The following is a 20,009-nucleotide window of genomic DNA, read 5'->3' as shown; positions in this document are numbered from 1 at the left end:
GAGAACACAGCAAAAGTCACTCTGCCCTGTGTCTCGCTGACAAAAAGCACCAGCTGGAGCTGTTCTTACCTGGTGACGTTAATGTGCAGAAGGAGCACTGTCTGCCAGGTCCCACACGGAGCTCGGAGTGGCACTGAGAAGGATCATCCCTCCCCCGTAATCTGAGCAACTCTGCCACGGGTGTCACTCAGGAACAAACATGAACCTCTCCAATCCCTCTCTACACTCCGCTTCATCGTCTCTAATCTGGCCTTTACCATCCGGAATACAATGGGATAGGAGCATCAGGACAAGACACACTATCAAATCCTGGGCAAATATCCTGCAAAATTCTGACTTTTAGCATCAACCCTCTACTTAAACATCTCAGGACCTGCTTCTTTACAGCAGAATGAAGCAAGCAGGTTCCATGACTATCTGTATCCAGACTGGGATAGCACTGGAAGTGCCCTCCCAAACAAGATTAAATACACTGCTCAATATTTTTAATCCCTCTCATGCTGCCACTTCCACAACCACGGATTTCAATGCCTCCCCACACTGAGAGCTTGGGATGCAAGAGTTTATCAGGCTTTCAGAGCCAACTGTACAACCAGTCATCAGTTCACCTGGAAACCAGGACATTCAATCAGATCCTTGTTTTCCCAGCTTCTAAGAAATAGATGGGCGAGCTAATATTAGCTCTTCCAGGATAGTCAGGTGGCTAAAAAGAGAACAAAGGTGATAAAACAGACTGTCTGCAGCAGCTGCAGGTTTTATTCCTCCAGCCTGCCTGTTGTTACCCCCGATAGCCTCTGCCTTCTGCTGTCACTTGATGGAAGACCTGGATAAACCCCTAGGGTCAGCTGCAACACTCACTGCCAGAGGGGCACAGGATTAATGCACATCAGCCAAAACCCATCACGCTGCTGTGGTTTGGGCCTTCTGCAAGTATCTGTTGTGGATAAGGAAGGAGGAACCTCTGGCCAGCTCAAGTGGCTCTTCCTAATCCTCTTCCTTCCAGAGCAGACATCACTGCAGGCCTGGTGGTGGGAGCAGTAGGGTGAAACACTTTACATTCCCCTGGAAGCCCTCACTGCAAAATCCCAAGAGCTTCAGGGAACTGAATGTGGATTTGCAGATTGTCTGCTGGGGAGCTGCTACTCAGGGACAGAGGTGGGTTTTGACGCAAATGCCCAGCAGCCCACAGCCAGCTGCAGTGGGACCCTGAGCTCCTGTGCCACCTCTGTGCAACCCTGGGTGTGCCTGTCACACAGCCAGGTTCCTGCCATCTCCTCTTCCTCATTTCTGATCCCACCACACAGTAATGAATACAGGATAGCTGGGATCAGATCACTGCTACCCTTTCTGTGCATCAATATTCCCCATCTCTTTAGTTTTTAATGATAAATCACCCAATGGCTCAGTGTTCACTCTTTGTCCAGCCTGACCAGGAGAGAGAAACACCCAACTCCACAACAGATGGAAATGAAGTGGGTTAACTCCTGCCTTGCAAACGCCCTGCTACAACTAGGTTAGAGCATCAAAAGTCACGAGCTAAAATTCCTCCTGGATATTTCACTTCAAGGAGCTGGTAACAGTGGGGAACTGCATAATTTGTTTCCATTTTCGTGACTGCATTCTGCCTTTTGGGCCACCAGCAGGCCTGGCTTTATTGGTTTGCAAATTACACACGGAAACAGTCATAAACTGTACTGACGTATTGCAGGACTTTTCTTCCTCCTCAGAAACAAAGGTTGGACTTGATGACCTTGGAGGACTTTTCCAACCTTAATGATTCTATGAATGGCTTGACACACTGTGGCTTTATTAAGCCATCATGGGTGTACCTGCTTGGATGACTAAAATTACTAGAATTTAGTAGGGTCTTTTGTTCTGTTTATAAGCTAAAGAAACAGGGAGCCAGAGGAAACAGAAAATAAAAGAGCACTGGACACAAAAAGTTTTCCAGGAACCGCATGAGAGTATGAGGAATTGATGTTTGTGGAAAGGCATATTCTGGATGACGTTAACCAGTCATTAACCAAAGAACATCCGACAGGCAACAGGGCCACAAGGAAGATTCATGGGAATCACATTATATCCCGTGGTCTCTCCAATGGTGTCACTTGCTCTGAGCTCAAGGAAAGGTACCAACAGTTCCCAGAAAAAGCCCTAGACCACCCCTGGCCTGGGCTCCACCATTCCTGCAGCGTGATTTTCAATGCCCCTCAGAGTCATCTTTGATTCCCAGCAAGTAACACCCTCCAGTGCTCTGTGAGCCAAATCCATGCTGGGTACAGGCAGAGGCTGGATGGAATTTTGCCTTTGGAAGCATTCCATAGACTGCTGTGCAAAGCCCAGCTTGGAGGTGTGCTCCTGACTGTGCAGCTGGATCCCTGGGCAGGATGCATCCTCTTGTCTGCAGACATGCTCCCACATATCCGTGCTCCCACATATCTGTGCTCCACAGGGAACCGTGAGAGGAAGTTCTACAATACTGTGAACAAGGTGCACTCACTCCACAGCACAGACTGAATTTCTGAAGGTCCTCCACAGGACACCTCAATGCTGTGTCCCTCGTTCTCCAGGTAACACCCCACAGCAGAACGTGGATACCCACCTTCCAAAAAAAAACCCCAAAACCACAGCAGCAGCTTCCAGGGTTTCCCTGTTGATTTACTGAGCTTAACAGCACCCCAGCTGTGTGATGCCGCCTTGACCTCAGCCACAGGAACAGCAGAGGCTGTGGCAGACAGTGCTGGCACCCAGGGAAAGGCAGGTTCGTGCCAGGAACACAAGCTTGGTTTCACTCATTCTTTTATTCCTCCAAACTGCACAGTTCTGCAGTGGAAGACACAGATATTCCCAGATGAGCCCCAAAAATTCAAAAGCCAGCTCCTGCCCCGATTCCTGTACAACCCTCCCATGCAGACAGGGAACACCTTCCTGCACAGGTATAAATACCCAGTGGCTACTACCCCACAAAACAGCTTCTTTGGTTGGATTCTTTCCTTGCCAATTTGGACAGCTGAGAGCCAATGAGGCTTGTCACTGCTGCATTTCCCCTGCAACGGGAGCATGCCTGGGAATCTACAAGGAACATGTAGATCTGATCCTGTGATGAGTGCCTGCTTTGGATCAGCAATCAGCCAGGCACCTCAGAGCCCCAATGCACACTGCTCCTCCTGACAACGCTCTGCATCCATTAGCAGCATCTGCTGCTAATAAACAAGGATAAGCCAAGCTACCAGCTCACTGCTATTTTTGGATGAGAAGCTTGTTTGAAAGCAAAGGAAATTTCCAGCTTTCACAAAGGCCTTTAACCTTCTTTATGTGGGAAACTACCTGCTGCATATTCCCACCAGGCATATACTCACATACAGAGTCTTTAAATACCTGAAATGCTATTAGCTTAATTTCCAAATCAGAAGCTGAAGCATGCTGCCAGAGAGAGAAAGGAGGTTATAAATGAACATTAGCCACAAGTGGAACATAAACGCAAGCCAGTGCTGCCGAGCCTGTGAGAGACAGATGAGCTGTTCATGCAGAAGGGCACTGAGCAGTGAAGGAAGATCCCTTTTCCTGTGCCACTGGAGGCTCTCGGAGCTAAGCCAACGCGCTGTGGGATGTGGGCAAGAAGCATTTGCATAGTCCCTGCCGTGACGGCCCTGTGAAAGCAATAAGCTCAGAAAAAAACAGTGCTAAGGGTCAAAAAAATCCGACAACTTCTGCCTTTATAAACAGTTTTGCAAGAAAACAATGAGCTCTCCTTTCCCTGCAAGATATCCCTCAGCCTAATACCAAAACAAGCACTTCTGTCACGCTCCTCAGGGTCAGAAAAGAAGTCAGTGCATATTCCAGCTGAAGGCAGGCAGGTGGGACCACTCCTGTGATGAGCACAGCACCTTGCCTTGTACTGCACCTAGCCCTGACACTTTTCTCTGACTAATCCATACAAAAGATATTAAGGGGCCTCAAGCAAACCCACAGATCCTTAGTAATTCTTTGCTTCAAAATCAAGATCTCAGTCTGGTTCCTCAAGCCTTTTTGCAGTACCAGGTGTTCCCAGCAGAATCCTGCCTGTGGGTGTGATGGGTTTTGAAGGCTGGCTCAGGTCACAGATCCCAAACCTCATATATCCATCAAATGTTAATTTTTAATTCCTTTCTCTCCAGTGCCAGCAGTCTCCATGTCCCAGTGAGAGTGAGACCAGAGGCAGAGGAGCACGGGACTGAGGCACATATGAGTCAACCCAGCACAAACAGCTCCAGCCTGAAGGCCAGTTTAGATAAAGAACCCCAAACTAACATTTTCCCTTTATTTCTACCCAAAACAAAGACGCAATTTTTACCGTCGGTCTTATAATTTGGGGGTAGTTGGTGAGGACTGACTCAGGACTCATGAATGCTTTGGGCTGGCAGTGCTGCAAGGATGGAGAAACCACCATGAAATGTCCTTTTTCTCAACCCTGGAGAAAATTCCTGCAACCAGAGAATTGCAGGGCAGCAAGATCAGCAAGGGACCAACCCAGAGGGGTCTCCAGGGGCATTCTGCTGCTCCCCACAGCACACACAAGCCCCAGCTCTCCTGCCCACTCCAGTGCTCCCCTTGCCCTCCCTCCTCCCGGTGTCTTTGCCGCAGTGTGTACAACGTGGAGCCCTGAATCTTCACCTTCTTGCAAAACTATCCGGGCTGTGATTAGGGAATGAAACATGCGTCACTGTATCTGCACATCAAAGCCCTCACAGCCACAGCATCCACAGGGATGGAGAGGGAAGGAGCACAGCAGAGGTGACACAGGGACTGCTTTGGTGTAGAGGGAGCTCCCCACTGAGAATTTTGTCAGAGTGTATGTAAGGATCTGGGATGCTGCAGTTCCTCAAAGCTTCCATAATTCCTGCTCAGCAAAACCCGGCTTCACCAACCCTCCTCCCTGCCCGTGCAAACCTCCTCAGTATCCAAAGTGTCAGCCTGAGACTAATGTCAGGCTGAAATCTGCTGGCAAAAGTGGTTGGTTTTGCAGTTTTGTTTTTCCACTTAAGTCTGCATTATCCAAGCAACTTGAATACTCCAGTGACTCAGATAACAGAAACCGATGCCTCCCATATGTGCTGGAAGGGGACTGTCAGACAAGAGAAGCTCTTTCAAATACCCCAAGATGCTCACATCTTTTTTGCTCTTCCTGAACAAGTCCCTTCTCCCCCCTTCTTTGATAAAATTACAAAAAAGAAATAAATGAATTGGTCTTTGGACACTCATTTCACCACAGACAAACTCAGTCTGAACAACCCTTGCAGTCACTGAAGGATTTTATGCAGCACTCCCTGAAAGGTGCTGGAATTGTCTCTTCCCTGATCCTGGTGAAAATCTCCCCCAAGCTCCACATTGCCAGAGGAGTGCAGCTGTTAGTTTAATTTTATCCAGATATCTTTCCAGCTGACAGACTGCTCCACAATGGCCATACCCGAGCAGGCAGGTGCCTAACCTCGTGCTATCCAGCCAAATTGGCTTGTAGAGCACTAACAGATTTCCACGGAGAGAAGCACAGGGCAATAGATCACTCAGAGATGAATTTAAGCTGTCTGTTATGTAGACTCCCTTCTCTTGGTTGTTGTTCAGAGATCCTTCCAAGGCAGCACACGGAGCACAGCTCATGAACCACGGCTTTAACTGAGACATCTGAGGCACCCGTTCTTGGAGCTCCACAAGTTTCCACGGCTTGAGGGCTGCCCAGCAATCCTCAAATTCAGGAGAGAGAGAAAGAGAATGCCTGGGTGACAGAGACAGATGAAGTTTTAGGCTCTGACTTCCCTTTGAGGTGACACCCTAACTCTCAGGTCAGTTATGCTCTGAACACCTCTGAATGTGTTTGCTCCGGTGTATGTGAAAAAACTCTTTTTCCTTCTGTGCAAACCAGCACAGAATGTGCAAATTCTGAGATGCTGCAACTCCATGATGAAAAAAGAGTCCCACCTTCTTCAGACTTGCACAGGAAACTTTCAGCCACTCGTCTCAGCGGATCTGATGGATGTCTGGCAGCAGCAGTGCTGAGGGGAGGGTGCAGAGGTGATGCCCTGCCCAAGCAGCCAACAGCACATCTCCAGCCCCCCAAATTCCTGTCAAAGCCGTCAGATCATGCCACACGAGTGTGCTCTGTAACTAGATAATTTATAAGACTAACCAACACAGTGTGAGTTATACCTGGCAGGCATTGCCACCTAAACCATTTCCCTGTGGGAGAATCCTCCTGCTTTAGAGGTTGATATTGATTCTTTAACAAACACATGACTACAGTATTCATGTGTATACGGGAACGGATCAGAGCAGGAGTGTGCACGCACTTTAACCATCGCTTCAATCTGGTTTCTAATATTTGGCAGATTTTTCCTATCCTTTTCACAGCTCCAATAAAGAATAACCCATTCGCTGAACTCAAAAAATAAACCCCAACAGCTTCGACCTATAAATAACCAAGTCAGATACACAGGATTCTGTAAACTCCTATTTTCACCCAGCAAGAAAACAGGAAAGACAAAGAGAATGGGTGGAGTTAGATCCTTTTTGTGGTTTTTTAACAGCATACTGCTGTAACAACAGAAAACACTTATGTACAAATGCTGTGCAGGCTGTCAGAGCCAAAGTGACACACGCAGGAGCTGCAGGATCACAAACCACACTCTGGCTGAGCCTGGAAAGATGTCTCTGCCAGCCCCCAGCCATGGACAGAGGAAGTAGGAACTCCAGGCTTGCAGTAGGAAAGCCACAACACACCTAGAGCTGTGCGACAGGAAATATGACCCTGCCAGCTCCTCTCTTGCTTCAGGAAGGCCTGATTTCCCCCCAACCATCGTTTCCAGGACTTGAAGAGGGTGGTGAAAGTGCAAAGGGCTGTGACTGGAGCATTAGCAGAGAGGGGAGCAAGGAGGGGAAATCTAAAAAGAAAATCCAGCACTGCAACATTGATGTGATCCCCTGTCTCCAAAAACCCCAGAATTATGCACCCCACTATGTTTGCCATGTCTGCACAAGTAGGGGATTACTGCCCTACCTGAACTCTTCCCATCATTTCTAACAGGCTGGCAAACCCCATGGGCCAGTGACTGCAGCCACTGCACAGCCACACCACTCCATCCCACTGGAAAGAGGGCACGGAAGTCCCTTGAGGATGTTTAGGTGTCCTCCTCACAGGAAAACATCTCCATGACCAGTCTGGGTTGGAGCCATTTGGATGGGTGCAATGTGGTCACCCCCAGCACCATGAGCTGGTAGATGCTGAGGGTGCCCTACAGTCAGGGATGCTCAGCTTCCTGGCCTGGCCTCTTACCAGCAGTTCTCCGAGCTCAAATATCCCATAGGGTACCTTCAACTCAGTACCTTCCTCCTAATTCACCCCTACCCCTGTTTCTTAATAAGAGCTTGCAAACCTCATTTTAAAAATTATGGTCCTCAGCATATTCAGGCATAAGTATTTTTGTTTACGAATGGAGCAAAGAAATGGTATAAATTATGCTGAAGAAAACCCTTTGGCACTTTAACAGGAATTGGAAAGAACCAATTTCAGAAGAGTGTCTTATAATGGGTGTCTCCATGGATACCTCTTTGTCAGCACCTCATTAGATAAGAGCTGAGACATGTAAGAGTTCTTCTGCATTTCAGAAGGTACCTTGAAAACAGTAATTATGCAAATCTCCATCCTCCAACTGATGGATACTTCTAAGTTCAGGTGACAAAGTGGATAAGCTGAGCCCTGTTAGGAAAGGAAGGAAAGATACTTCATTTAGCCTCTCTTCTTTATGATTGCTGATGCTTCAACAATTACCAGAGACTGGGGCCACGAAAGTACTCCCCTGACACCTCCCTTTTTCCTTTCAACAGCAAGAAAATAGAGAGGAAGAGACAAATGGAGATTCCAGAGCAGCATCTGGCCCACGTGTAGTGTTTGAAAGCAGGAGAATCTGTGTGGCAGAACATCACCAGGACTATCTAGGACCTGATGGCTGGGGAGACACACCAGAGGAGTGAAGACGAGCTCTCTTTCTAGACACTTCACAGATTAGTGACTAACTAGTCTCCATAAGGACAAATACTTCAATTAAAACAAAAATCCAGCTCTGGTAGGAACACAGGAACCCCAAAGCTGGCTTGACTTTCAGGACAGGATCAATGGCAGTAGAAAGACAGAGACAGCATCAAGAGATCCATGTGAGCTGTATACTTGACACAGCCAACAAAAACCTGAAAAGATAGTGAATTGTGGGACATGGGTTCCATTGGAACCTCCCATTTGTTATTCCACTGCTGAGCACAGCAGGTTACAAACAGTGCAATCTCCTGCTCCTGGAGTAGCCCGGAGCCCACTCAGATCCTGGGAGGGCCTGAAGGGGAGGGAAGGGGTTTCTCTCTCCCTGAGCAGTCACTGTAAGTCAGCCTAATTCCCAGAAGAAATCCCTTGGACTGCTCTCAGTTATGCTGATGTGCAGCAGCCCCGTGGGACTGTGTGCCCACTGGGATTGCTGGCACACTGCCCCTTGGCTGCAGTCCCTCCCTGCTTCCCAAGTGGGAGCAGAGAAACAGGGAGCTCCCTATCAGGGGAAAACTGCCCCCATCAGCCAGCTGGGTGTTTGAGCCCCTTCCCACAGCACCATGACAAGGCTCAGGACTGAACCTGCAGGGATAACCTCCAAGGAGAACAACACCATCTTACCGAATCCTTAGGGGGATAATCCAAGACGAGATCTTCCTGCGGCGTGTTTCTATTTTAGGCAAGCTACTTGAAAGCTCAGGAATGAAGTGGAGCCCTGCCAGGTTTCTCACAGCCAGAGCAAAGATAACTCACCTGAGAAGCTGCCACTGCAGTGAGTTAAACAGAAATGAGGGTCCGGTCATAGGACTGGGAAGTTCAGATAAGGCAGAAAGTTGGATCTGCACAGGTCAAAGTAAGAGCCTGGCAGTGCTGCTGTGTCTCCAGTGCAGTTCTGACTGGGACCAGCTCAGATCCAGTGCAAACTGGGTTCAGACTAAGAGAGGTGGATAGGAATACCGAGAACTGCCCAGGAAGGGTGCCAAGCTGGAAACAGGCACCCCCCAAACATCATCCTGCTGGCAACTCTCACAGATGGCTGGCTCACACCCTTCTCCAAAAGCTCACACAAGTCCAGCTTACAAGTCTCAGTTTAAACTTCAAGGTCAATCCTGAGTGTCCCCATTATCCATGTCTACAATGAAGACACCAGCACTTCCCAATTCCCACAGGAAAGGTGGGGCAGCCCATGTCAGGAGCACCACCAGGAGACATCGCACACTGCCACGTCATCAGCTTATTATGCTTTACTTCTTGATGGCCGTGCCATGAAAATTCCTCTGCTGCTCACCTGCAAAAACCTTCTTCAATCCCTGGGAAATTCAGAGTGTAGACAGGAGGCCAATCTCCCTGTTTTCTCTAAGCCAACACTCTCCATCACCATGATCGCTGAGGCCACCTGACCCATGGCTCTCCTGCCTTCTACCCCTGCTGCTCCACATCCTCACCTGCTGCTGCACATCCACACCTGGCCGAAGCACCCTCAGCTCCCACTGCACCTCCTTTCACCCTCTGGCATGCCAGCACCGGGCACAAGAACTGCAAACCCTTCTTTCTCTTCTTGCCACGTGATTTTGGGGGAACGGCCTTAAACTGAAGGAGGGCAGGTGTAGATCAGATATTGGGAAGGGAATTCTTGGCTGTGAGGGTGGGGAGGCACTGGCACAGGTTGCCCAGAGAAGCTGTGGCTGCCCCATTCCTGGAAGCGTCCAAGGTCAGGTGGACAGGGCTTGGAGCAACCCGGGATAGTGGGAGGTGTCCCTGCCCATGGCAGGGGTGTCACTGATGAGCTTTAAGGTCCCTTTGACCCAACCCACTCTATGATTCCATGATTTTTGACTAAGCAGTGACTATATCCCCCGAGCAGATAAAATATTTCTATTTTATGTGTCACACAAACAGCAGTGGGTTTAATTATGCCAGAACTGGCTCCCTTGTAGCCCATCTTCATTATCAGTCCTTTACCTGGGGCTGCATGAGCCAAAATATATTTTGAGTTTTTCTAATGACAATTGCATGTATCCATTTACTGCCTGTCATGCCAAGGAATCCCCCTGCACTGTGAAAGGGGGGAACCACTCTACTTATCCCTGAACTGTAACTACCTCAACAACGCAAAGTGGCAGCTCTTTAACACACACACCAGGAGGAAAGTTTCCCTGACCTGTGACAAGAAGGCGAAAGAAAACAACTTTACACAGCGAGTTTCTCAGCACTGAGACCTTTGGCACAGTCCTCCCCCATCAGGCAGTGCCTTTGGGACACTGCCATGCAGACACAGGGGTGACTCTTCCGAGGCACACAGAGCACAGAAGCTCTCATGCTCTGAGTGTGCTGAGAACAGAGTTGTTTGGTCAGACTTTCAGGCTGGAGACAATGCTGAGAGACATACAGATAATGCCACTGAGTCAGGGACCCTAAAGTAAACACTGATGTCCTGCAGCTTCAGGAGAGATCAGAGGAGGTGCAGGCTCTGCTCAAACACGGGAAGGAAACACTGTGATTTACAGAGAGCACTTCAGGATCTCCAACACCGCAAATTTTTGAAGGGCAAACTTATGCAAACCTGAAGTTTGAGCATTTTCTCTCCCAGATATTTTCTCTAGGAATCCTTGTCCTAGAACAAAGCCTTGTTGTCAATGACGAAGATACATCCATTCCTGACAAAACCTTCTTTATGAAAGGAAAACTTGCTAAGAGGTTCTTGGCCCCCACCTCTGCTCCACTCTCCCAAGAGGGGCAAGAGGGGCAAGCCTCCCAGTTACCAACCAAGTACCATTAAACTGTGACTCCCTGAAGATTTGATTGGAACAATGATAGGTGTGGGAGCAACTTCCAACTGAACATCTCCTTTTCAGCAGATGTGAAGAAGGTGAATGGCTGAGGTCAACCAAACCCAGGTTCTCGATATTGAACATGACCTCAGAAACTTCAGCAGCTGAATAAACAGGCTCGTAACCTAGACAGAGGGCAGGGAGTTAAGAAGTAATTCATTTCTCCACAGCCACCCTCCATGATCTGGAGGAAATCATCAGGCTTTTCTGAGTTTCCTTTGCCTCTTGAGCCTCCCAGGAACGATGGCGCAGAGCTGCTGGGGTGATGGGAGGAAAGCTCTCTGATGGCAGACGTGCCACATACCCTCCCCTTCTGTGGTGTGACATCCTTTCTGTCAGAGGACTTCTTCTTAGTCTCCCTGAATTTCCTCAATAACCACAGCTTTCAGAATACATTTTAAGACAAAGACATGCTTGAATATTAATGTTATTGAAAAATGCTGGGAGTTGAAAGTATGTTCTTGATCGTGTCTAGACAGGATGAGATATAATGGATTTCTAGTATTTAGGTAGTAGATATAAATAGATTAATATTACTCAAAGACCTGGAACATCTCTGTGCATTATCCAGAGAGGTGTGACCCTATAGCACAAGCTTTTACCAAATATCTGCTAACAGAGAGTGAATCAGTACCTGAGAGACCAGGTTGGATGGAGCCCTGAGCAACCTGGTCTAGTGGAAGGTGTCTTTGCCCATGGCAGGGGGTTGGAACTGGATGATCTTTAAGGTTTCTTCCAACCCAAACCATTCTGTGATTCTATGATTCTATAAAAGCAGAAGAAAAGGGTCAAGGGGTGCTGGGTAGTTGCTCAGAGCCCACTTGCCAATCTCTTCTGCTCTGGTAAAGGCAGTAAAAACTGAAACTCAGTAAACTTTAAATATCAGCAAACTGCATCCAAAAACTGCAGGCAAAGTGCCCTTTCAACCTCTCAGCTGAGAGGAGCATCAGTACTCAAGTCGTATCACTGGCCAAAAACCCAGGAAAAGCAGATGCGAGGTCAAACCTGGGTCTGATCTCCATGACTGTATTTCAGAACCCTCAAAGAGAGCAGGTGAATTCCCAACCCTGAGCTCCTAAGGAATTCACACTCCCATCCTGCTACAGCCAGCAGCCCAGCAAAGGCATGAACTGAGCTCCTCCAGCATCCTACACAGAGGCTGTTGTGGTCAGAGCCAGGCCCCTCGGAATGCTCGGCCTAGGTCCACAGACAGCACGGGGCCAAAGGGTGCATCAAAACCAGGAAGGGCAGAAACAGCACCAAAGCTTTGTGTGATTGCTGTACCTTGTACTCTTTTACAGATAGCTTTGATTGTGGAACTCACACACACAGTGTGACTGTAATGCTATCCCTGAAGAGTATTCCTACTTCTTCCCTTGGGAAGGGACAACGTCACTCCCCTGAATGCACCCCAAATTCCTCCTGCATCCACTCCTCACAGCAGTTAGTGCAATCTCTGGCAGCTCTGCATCAAGCTCACTATGCTAAGCTCCCAGTTTCCACTTTCTCTGAGAAAAAGCCTCCATCAGGAACCAGCAGATGTTTTTGGGAAGGCCCAGCACTTGCTCCCCACCAAGGCTTGAGTTTGGGTACTGCTAAGAAGCCAAATGTTAACTGTGCAGTAGCAAACAGGGAATCTCACCCAGACCTGGATGCTGAGGAGCAAAAGCACAGGAGTCCAGGATCCCTGCTGTGCTTCAGACGAACCCCGTTCCCACCGCTTATGGCCACAAGTCTGTCTCCCCAGAAGCAGCACAGGGATGTGCATCTGGAGCCAGAGCTGGCTGGGGGAAAACAGCCGTGTTGGCTTAAGAAGCATTCACACTTAACCAGAGTTCAGGAACATGAAGACCTTTGTCAAGAAAGGGGAAAACATGAGAAAGGAAAAAGAAACAGCGCAAGCGCAGGAGCGGGTTCATCGATGAGTTAAGGCTGTTTTAGGTGTAGGCCTGGGGGAATTAGTTTAACACTCCATTTCAGCTTCTTTTTCCCCATTTTCTTTTGCACAAACTTGCATCTTTCTCCTGTCAACTTTGATGGCTTTATGTAACTGTTTAAAAATTGAACAAGCTTCTTAACTTAGATTTAGCAGAACACACTTTTTGCTTCTCTGTCTCGAATGCACATTAAGAATAAAGATTTCCGGAGAAAACAAGACCTTTTCCATCCTCTGACATCAGCCACTGGAGTACACAAAGCCAAGTCCTTGAGGACTCTACATTTTGTACATTCTGTTCCAGCACAAGCCAACGCATCTGCAGCCCCAGTGGGCTTTACAATTGGTAGCTGGAAAGAAAGACTCATCCCAGAGAAAATACACAAGTTCCCCATCACAGCAGCACCCTCAGTGCAACACTGCAATGGGGGGAGAATCCTAGAAAGCAGGAGTGAGGAAAGAAACCCAAAACCTTGGCAGGAAGGTATGGCAGCCACAGCCCCGAGTGGCAGGAGGGGTTTGCCTGAGAAACAGCCTTGGACCTGCTGCTATTGTGAGAATAATTCTTCTTTTTTTCTTTTTCTTAATACCAGCTGAAAAAATTTCTGTTCCGTGTGACTAGATGTAAAAGCTTGAGAAGAGCCTCCCTCAAGGCTCAAAAACAGAGGCAAATAACCCCCACCCTTTTCTGTGTGTTTGCATTTTTTGATCACACCAGTTTCCAAGTCAGAACTGTATTTGTTGATGCTTCAGGTTGGCAGTGCTGATGGAATAGGTTTTCAGGAAACCCAGTAAAAACAGTCAACAATAAGATTTGTAATTAAAGCCTTTCTCCTCTTGTGCTCTGCCTGTTAGCAAGTACCTCTGTGTTTGCAGTGTGGGCTCTTCAGGGCAAACACTGCTCTTTGCTGTTTGCAAGAACCAAGAGACTGGATCCCATTGAGGGCCATGAGCCACATTCGACCAGAACACACAGCACAGGCACCTCTCCCAGGAGCTGCTTTGCTTCCAGCTTGGAGCAGAACCACAGGGCTCACAGCAGCAGGCCAGGTCTGCAGAAGGCATCAACCACAGACTTTACCCAGCTCCAGTTATGAAGACAAAGAGCAAAGTGCCCCCAGTTCACAGAATCACAGACTGAGTCAGGCTGGAAGGGCCCACAGTGGCTCCTCTGGTGCCACCTCCCTGATCCAGCAGGGTCACTCCAGAGCATATGGCACAGAATTGTATCCAGAGGGCTCTGGAATATCCTCAGTGAGGGAGACTCCACCCCCTTTCTGGTCTCTGTTCTTCCTCACATCTAGGAGGAACTTCCTGGGCATCAGTTCCTGCCAGTTCCTCCTGTGCCGTTTCTGGGCCCCCCTGAGCAGAGCCTGCTCCATCCTCTGCCCCCTCCCTGCAGACCCTGCTAAGATCCCCTCTCTTCTCAAGGCCAGTTCTGCTCCTGGTTGTGGCTGCACCAGCCCAGCTGCCATGGCAAGGTGTTCATCCTCTCCTCCCAGACCATCCTGCAGCAGCCTCTTCCTGCTCCTTAACCCTGAGCATCCCTGGCACAACAATCCCCGCCAGCAAGCCCAGAGTTTGTGCTGCACAGACACCACTGGCCTTCCCAGCAGCGCTGTGCTTCCCTCAAGTTCCAGAAGAATCCCAAAGGGCACAAATTGAGCACTGCAATTCCAGCAGCATAAACCAAATTAAACCTCTTGTACCTAACATCTGAAAAACTGGGATGCATGGAGGCCATGCTGTGCTGCCCCTGCTAGGGACGGCAGTGCCGAAGTATGGCAAAAGCTGGGAATTTTCCTGCATCCCACAGTGAGTCAGCAAGATGATATTAAAAAATAGCACAATTTAGGGTGATTAGCTGCTGTTGATCTCGTGGCTGTGTGGAGGCTCTAATCCATTCCTGCCCACACCCTGGCACCATGTGGGGCAGGCTGGTAAAGACCAAAAATGAGCTACTTAAAGCACTGTGGTGCTTCCCTCTCTGCTGCTTTTACCTGCCACCTTCCCATGCCAAGCTTCCCAAATCTCTTCAAGGATGGCCAACTCTGCAAGGATCCTGTTCCCAGGGCTCATCCCTGCATGGCTCCTGCTCCCCAGGGCTCATCCCTGCAAGGACGCCGTTCCCGGGGCTCATCCCTGCAAGGACCCCGTTCCCGGGGCTCATCCCTGCAAGGACCCCGTTCCCGGGGCTCATCCCTGCAAGGACCCCGTTCCCGGGGCTCATCCCTGCAAGGACCCCGTTCCCGGGGCTCATCCCTGCAAGGACCCCGTTCCCGGGGCTCATCCCTGCAAGGACCCTGCTCCCCAGCTCAGCACAGGCAGCTGCAAAGCCGAGTGGGACACCTGCCTTCCTGACTGGAGCTTCCAATTGCCCAGTTTTCAGCCCCCAAAGCAGGCTGACGTGCTCTCAGCCCCCACCCCTTGCCTACTCTGTACAAGGCCCTGAGGGCTCAGCAACATCCCTGCGACTGGCAGAGGTGGGTACATCATGCTCTATGCCCTGCAGATGCCCAGGCCTGTGCTGCCCTATATCATCATGGCCAGGCTTTGGGAACAAAGATTTGGGAAAGGCTCTATCCACATTTGTTACAAGCATGCTGGTGGCTAATAAGGCCAATATAATGTGCTGCCCTATATACAGCACATTATATAAGCTATAGGGGAGGCAGCTCCTTTGGCACCCCCAGCAGTTACCTGGTTAGCCCCAAAATCTCAGCAGCCCCTACACCAGCCCTGCTCAGCTCAGCTGCTCCGTGTCAGGCAAGAGTTATCCAACTTCTGACCTACTTCTGGGTTGTGTTTCCCCCCCTCCCTGCTCCTGCCCTCAGTCCCAAATTAAATCTGTGTGGGATTTCCTCAATTATCCCTTTCCTGCTAATAGATACGGAAAGAGGATGCCATAACAATGTATTCCTCTGGCAATGGTTCAAAATACAGCTCAGAATTACTGTTGAGGAGTGCAGGATGTAGGAATATTTTAATTAAACATAAATGTATAGAAACGAGCAGTTACAGTTAAGAAAGCTGATCTTGTGCTGCCACCACAATACTTAATCTCTCAGCCATGCAGTGAGAATCCTCGTGCTCCTCTTTAATTGACAGGCCAATAAATCAGCACCAATCTCCCCCTTCTGTGTAGCTGTGCGTGCTGATGTTCAGCTGAGGCTCAGCTGGTTTGGAATACAGCAACACTCAACCGGCACAACCTGAGCAGCAACACGCATGGGAATCCTGCTTGGAAAACACTCCAGGCAAAGCATCCCGATCCTTGAAACAGACACAGACCTAGAACAGAACTTGGAAGGGGGACCTGAGCAATAAAAATCTGTGTTTGGGAATTTTTGCAGGAGAAGTTTATATGTATCTTTGGAAAAGGAGGAGCAGAAACAGAGAACTCCCCTTTGAAGGCATGAAGATATTCTGATAGGCAGCTGCAACTCTGGATGAATACAGAGGTAGTTTGAACACGATTTCTAAATGAGACAAGAACAGTCTGTGAGGAACAGGGAATGAGCAGTGCTTGGGAATTGCTTTGCCCATTACAGAAGTCATCAAGTTTTTATTCAACTCTATAGGCCCCTTTCGACTCATCCCAGAAAAGCACTGTGAGAAAAGAAATTGCAAGTCTTCATAAAGGGAGGCTTTAATCCAATGGAAACTACATCTGCACACCTACAACTGCATTTTCCATACCTGAGTTCCTACTTTATCTCCTCTTCTTACCCAAAACTGTATCTGGGGCCAGAAATGCTACACAATCTGGCAATTAAACACACCACTGCAAAAGGAGCTCATGGTAGTGATATCACAGAAGAAAGAAACGAGTTTATTTTAAGCCTGGTGGAGAATAGCTTGTAGAACATTAAAGGAAGCCAGATCGCATCCCTGCATCAAACACCCAGTAAATTCACAGGCAGCGAGTCCCGAAATACACAGCAAATAACTAGTGGGAGATCTCCAAATTATTTAGGGCACTGCAGTGCTGGATGAGGCTGAAATGAAAACAGGTGGAGACTTAAGCCAAGATAGCATCTCTGTGCGAGATGTGAACCCATCTCTCACAGCAAGGAACAGACAGGCTACCTCAGAATCCCGGGAGACCACAGGAATGACCAGGCTTCCTCCGTGCTGGAGATGGACTGAGGAGGGGAAGGAAAGAGAACATTTTTTAACTGTTCTCCATTACTTCTTCATGCTCTGTGTGGCACCTGCATGTTAAAAATTATCAACACCCCTGAGAACACAGTACCCTCTCTCAAAATCCCAGTCCTCTTTATCCACAAGAAAGGAAACTCCTGTCCCACTGAAATTACATGCAGCAACACTCTGCTTGTCTCTGGAAAACACACTTCTTTTAAATATCTCTTGAGAGGCTCTAAACAAAAAGCTGCAGCTTCCCCTCTGCTGTTTGCTGTATTTACACCAAAGGCCTTTGTTTCCACCTTACTGCACATGTACTGAAGCTATTTTTGGCCATGAGTGACGTGGCTTTGTTTGCATAACTGGGTTCCCACCTCATGATCTGCCGCTCTAATAGTTTGCAAAATAATAGCTGGAAAATGTCTGATTCCCAAAGAAATGCCTGTAAAGTTCAGTCTGCCTTTATCTTAAGTCTGAAATAAAGGGGAAAAAAAGGAAGAAAAAAGCCTTTCTGCAGCATCACTTATTAAATGCTTCAGCAAGATGTAAAGCAAATTATGTAGTGATGACGAGCTGGGATGTAGGGATTTAATTCTGCTCTGGTTTGGGTAAAAGGGTATCAAACCAGAAATGACAACCCCAAATTCACACAGTGGAGCTTTAAACACTCCAGCCAGATCCACTGCAGCCCTGATTTGTAACAATCCAAAATATCATCCGGAGGAAATGCAGACTTATCACTGATGGTTAAAAACAAAAGCAGAGCTCAAAATAGCAGCATTTCAGATGAGGCAAATACTATTGCTATTCTCAACTGTCAGAGCTGAGCTGCAATCACAGATCTCTCTTGAGGAATATCTGGTGTTTGTCCAGGGTCAAAAATAAAAGTGAGATATTTCAGAAGAGAAAGAGATAGCCCTAATAAAGAATGTATGGAAATGAATTGTGGGTACAGAAAGATCCAACCACTGGTTCTTCTTGTCCAGTCCCCAGCTACTGGCAAAAGATGGACAAAATCCATTTCTAAAGGAACTCTGTCACTGCAAAACGCTGTGGTGGGATGAACACTGTCCTAATCAGCAAAGCTGACTGAGCCAGGAGAACTGGGTATTTTTGATTTAGTACACCTTCTTTTGAAAGTACCGGTGCTTCAGCTTCTCACTTCACTCCCAGGATGGTGCTGCCTGAACCAGAACTTCACATTTGGGCAGCATTATTGCTGTGTTTTACTGGTGACATCTCCATCTTCCTCCCTCATCCATTACCCTCACCCACCCCTGCCCACAACCTTAGAAGGGCTTGAGGCATTTCCCTTTTCATCTCACATACCACTGGCTCCAGGGAAGTCACAGATTAATGAACATGTGGACTCACATGCTCATGATTAATGTGAAGCCACAAAAGACCATGAGCAGCTCAATCCCCCACAAACCCTTGTTGCAGCAAAGAGCAGGGACAGAGGCTATGGTGGGGAACAGCTCTCCCTCCTCATCTCTAGGAAGAAATTTCTCACCTGCAGGAATCATTGAGCTGCCAGAGAGGGGAGGAGAGTCTAGAAACATCTTTCTTACCCTGCACTGGCAGAGCACATCCGGGGAGCTCCACTCATGGCCAGCTGTGCTGAGCTGGATTTCAGGAGGGAATCACAGAGCAAGCACCAAGCACTGCAATCACAGGGCACGCACCTGGCAGCACACTGGGCAGCAGGGCTGATGGAAACAAAACAACATACCTGTTCACTAAACACTGCATTACTGTCTGAACCATCCCATGGAGTCGCTGTGGGGCCGGGAGCCTCCCAGTGCTGAGCCCAGGCCTGTCGTACTCAGACAGTGGGAAATCTCCAGAGGTGTTGGAGCCAGCAGTGGCACACACAGATGAACAACTGGGAGTCAGCACTCCAAAGACAAAGGCAGTCCTACAAGACAGCTTCTGTCAGCATCACCCTGTGCTGTTCCAGGAACACACAGCACTGCCAAGGCACCTCAGTGCATCATTGCCACAGTGAAGTCTCGAAACACTTTAATTCACCTGTGTCTCTTTGCTTGCTTGCTTCCTAGAGGATGACACCTGACTGCAGCCTGTTTAAGTGCCTGAAAGACAACTGCAACAAGACAGCCCTGTCCCTGCTTGGCAGTGAGCTGCTCATTATTCAGCTCAGCCCCCTCCTCAGCACTACACTGACACTGATCTGACACATCCACATCTGAACATCTCAGAGACATCAAGTACCCCCCAGCACACAAGTCTCCTTCAGAAGACAGACAAATCACTGCCTGGCTGCCATGGGACTTGTTTGTTTCTCCAGGCAAGGCTAAACTCACCTAAAAATTTTGAAATGTGTCAAGAGGCAGAGCTGAAGAGCACCCATCACACAAAGGGCAGCGGCGGAGTTATTTCTGCTCTTAGATATAAGTCCTCATATGAGGAGTCATTCCCCAGTGACTCATCTCTGTTGGAGGAACCTGCTTCCTGGGCATTCCACTCCAGCTGCAGTTTACAGCAGCCCTTTGCTGGCTTGCAGCAGTTGTTCTCTTTCCTTTCTCTCCAAATCATACACAGCATCCCTAGGGAGAAATCCTACATGGGACATCAGCACAAGGAGCAACAGCAGACAAGGAGAATTGCAAAGACAACTCTTTCTCAGATTGCAGATTTACAGGAAAACACAGATTGACCTGGGAAGTGACTGGTGCCCAAGCAGCTCTCCACATTCAGCAAAAGTTAAGCCAACTGCTGAGGGCAAGGGTGATTCAGGGCTAGTGGCCAAAGACCCTTCCAAAGGTGGTCCCCGATGGCCACAGGCTCCACGTCCCCAACAAGGGGGTGATGTCTCTGCTGCTGGCTCACAGTAGTTCAGTCCCTGCAGCCTTCCCCCTGCATCCTGCTGATGCACAGGGTGACAAATGGGATTTCATACTAGTAACAGCAGCACTGCCACCAGTTGTTATTCCATCTCTCTCCCAGTTGCACAGGAGTGCCACCGCTGACCCCATCACAGTAGAGCTACCACGAACTCTCTATTCTTGCT

The 20,009-nt window shown here is 48.6% G+C and overlaps 1 protein-coding gene across 1 annotated transcript in view; it reads right to left on the bottom strand.

The window, feature by feature from the left end:
- The window catches only part of ARHGEF9 (Cdc42 guanine nucleotide exchange factor 9), a 207,029-nt gene that overhangs the window by 144,346 nt on the left and 42,674 nt on the right, over nt 1-20,009 (bottom strand).

This window comes from Chiroxiphia lanceolata, chromosome 14 (assembly GCF_009829145.1).
Source record: "Chiroxiphia lanceolata isolate bChiLan1 chromosome 14, bChiLan1.pri, whole genome shotgun sequence".
NCBI classification, from domain to species: Eukaryota; Metazoa; Chordata; class Aves; order Passeriformes; family Pipridae; genus Chiroxiphia; species Chiroxiphia lanceolata.
The sequence above is the reverse complement of the archived record's forward strand: the minus strand, read 5'-3'. Positions and strand labels throughout refer to the sequence as shown.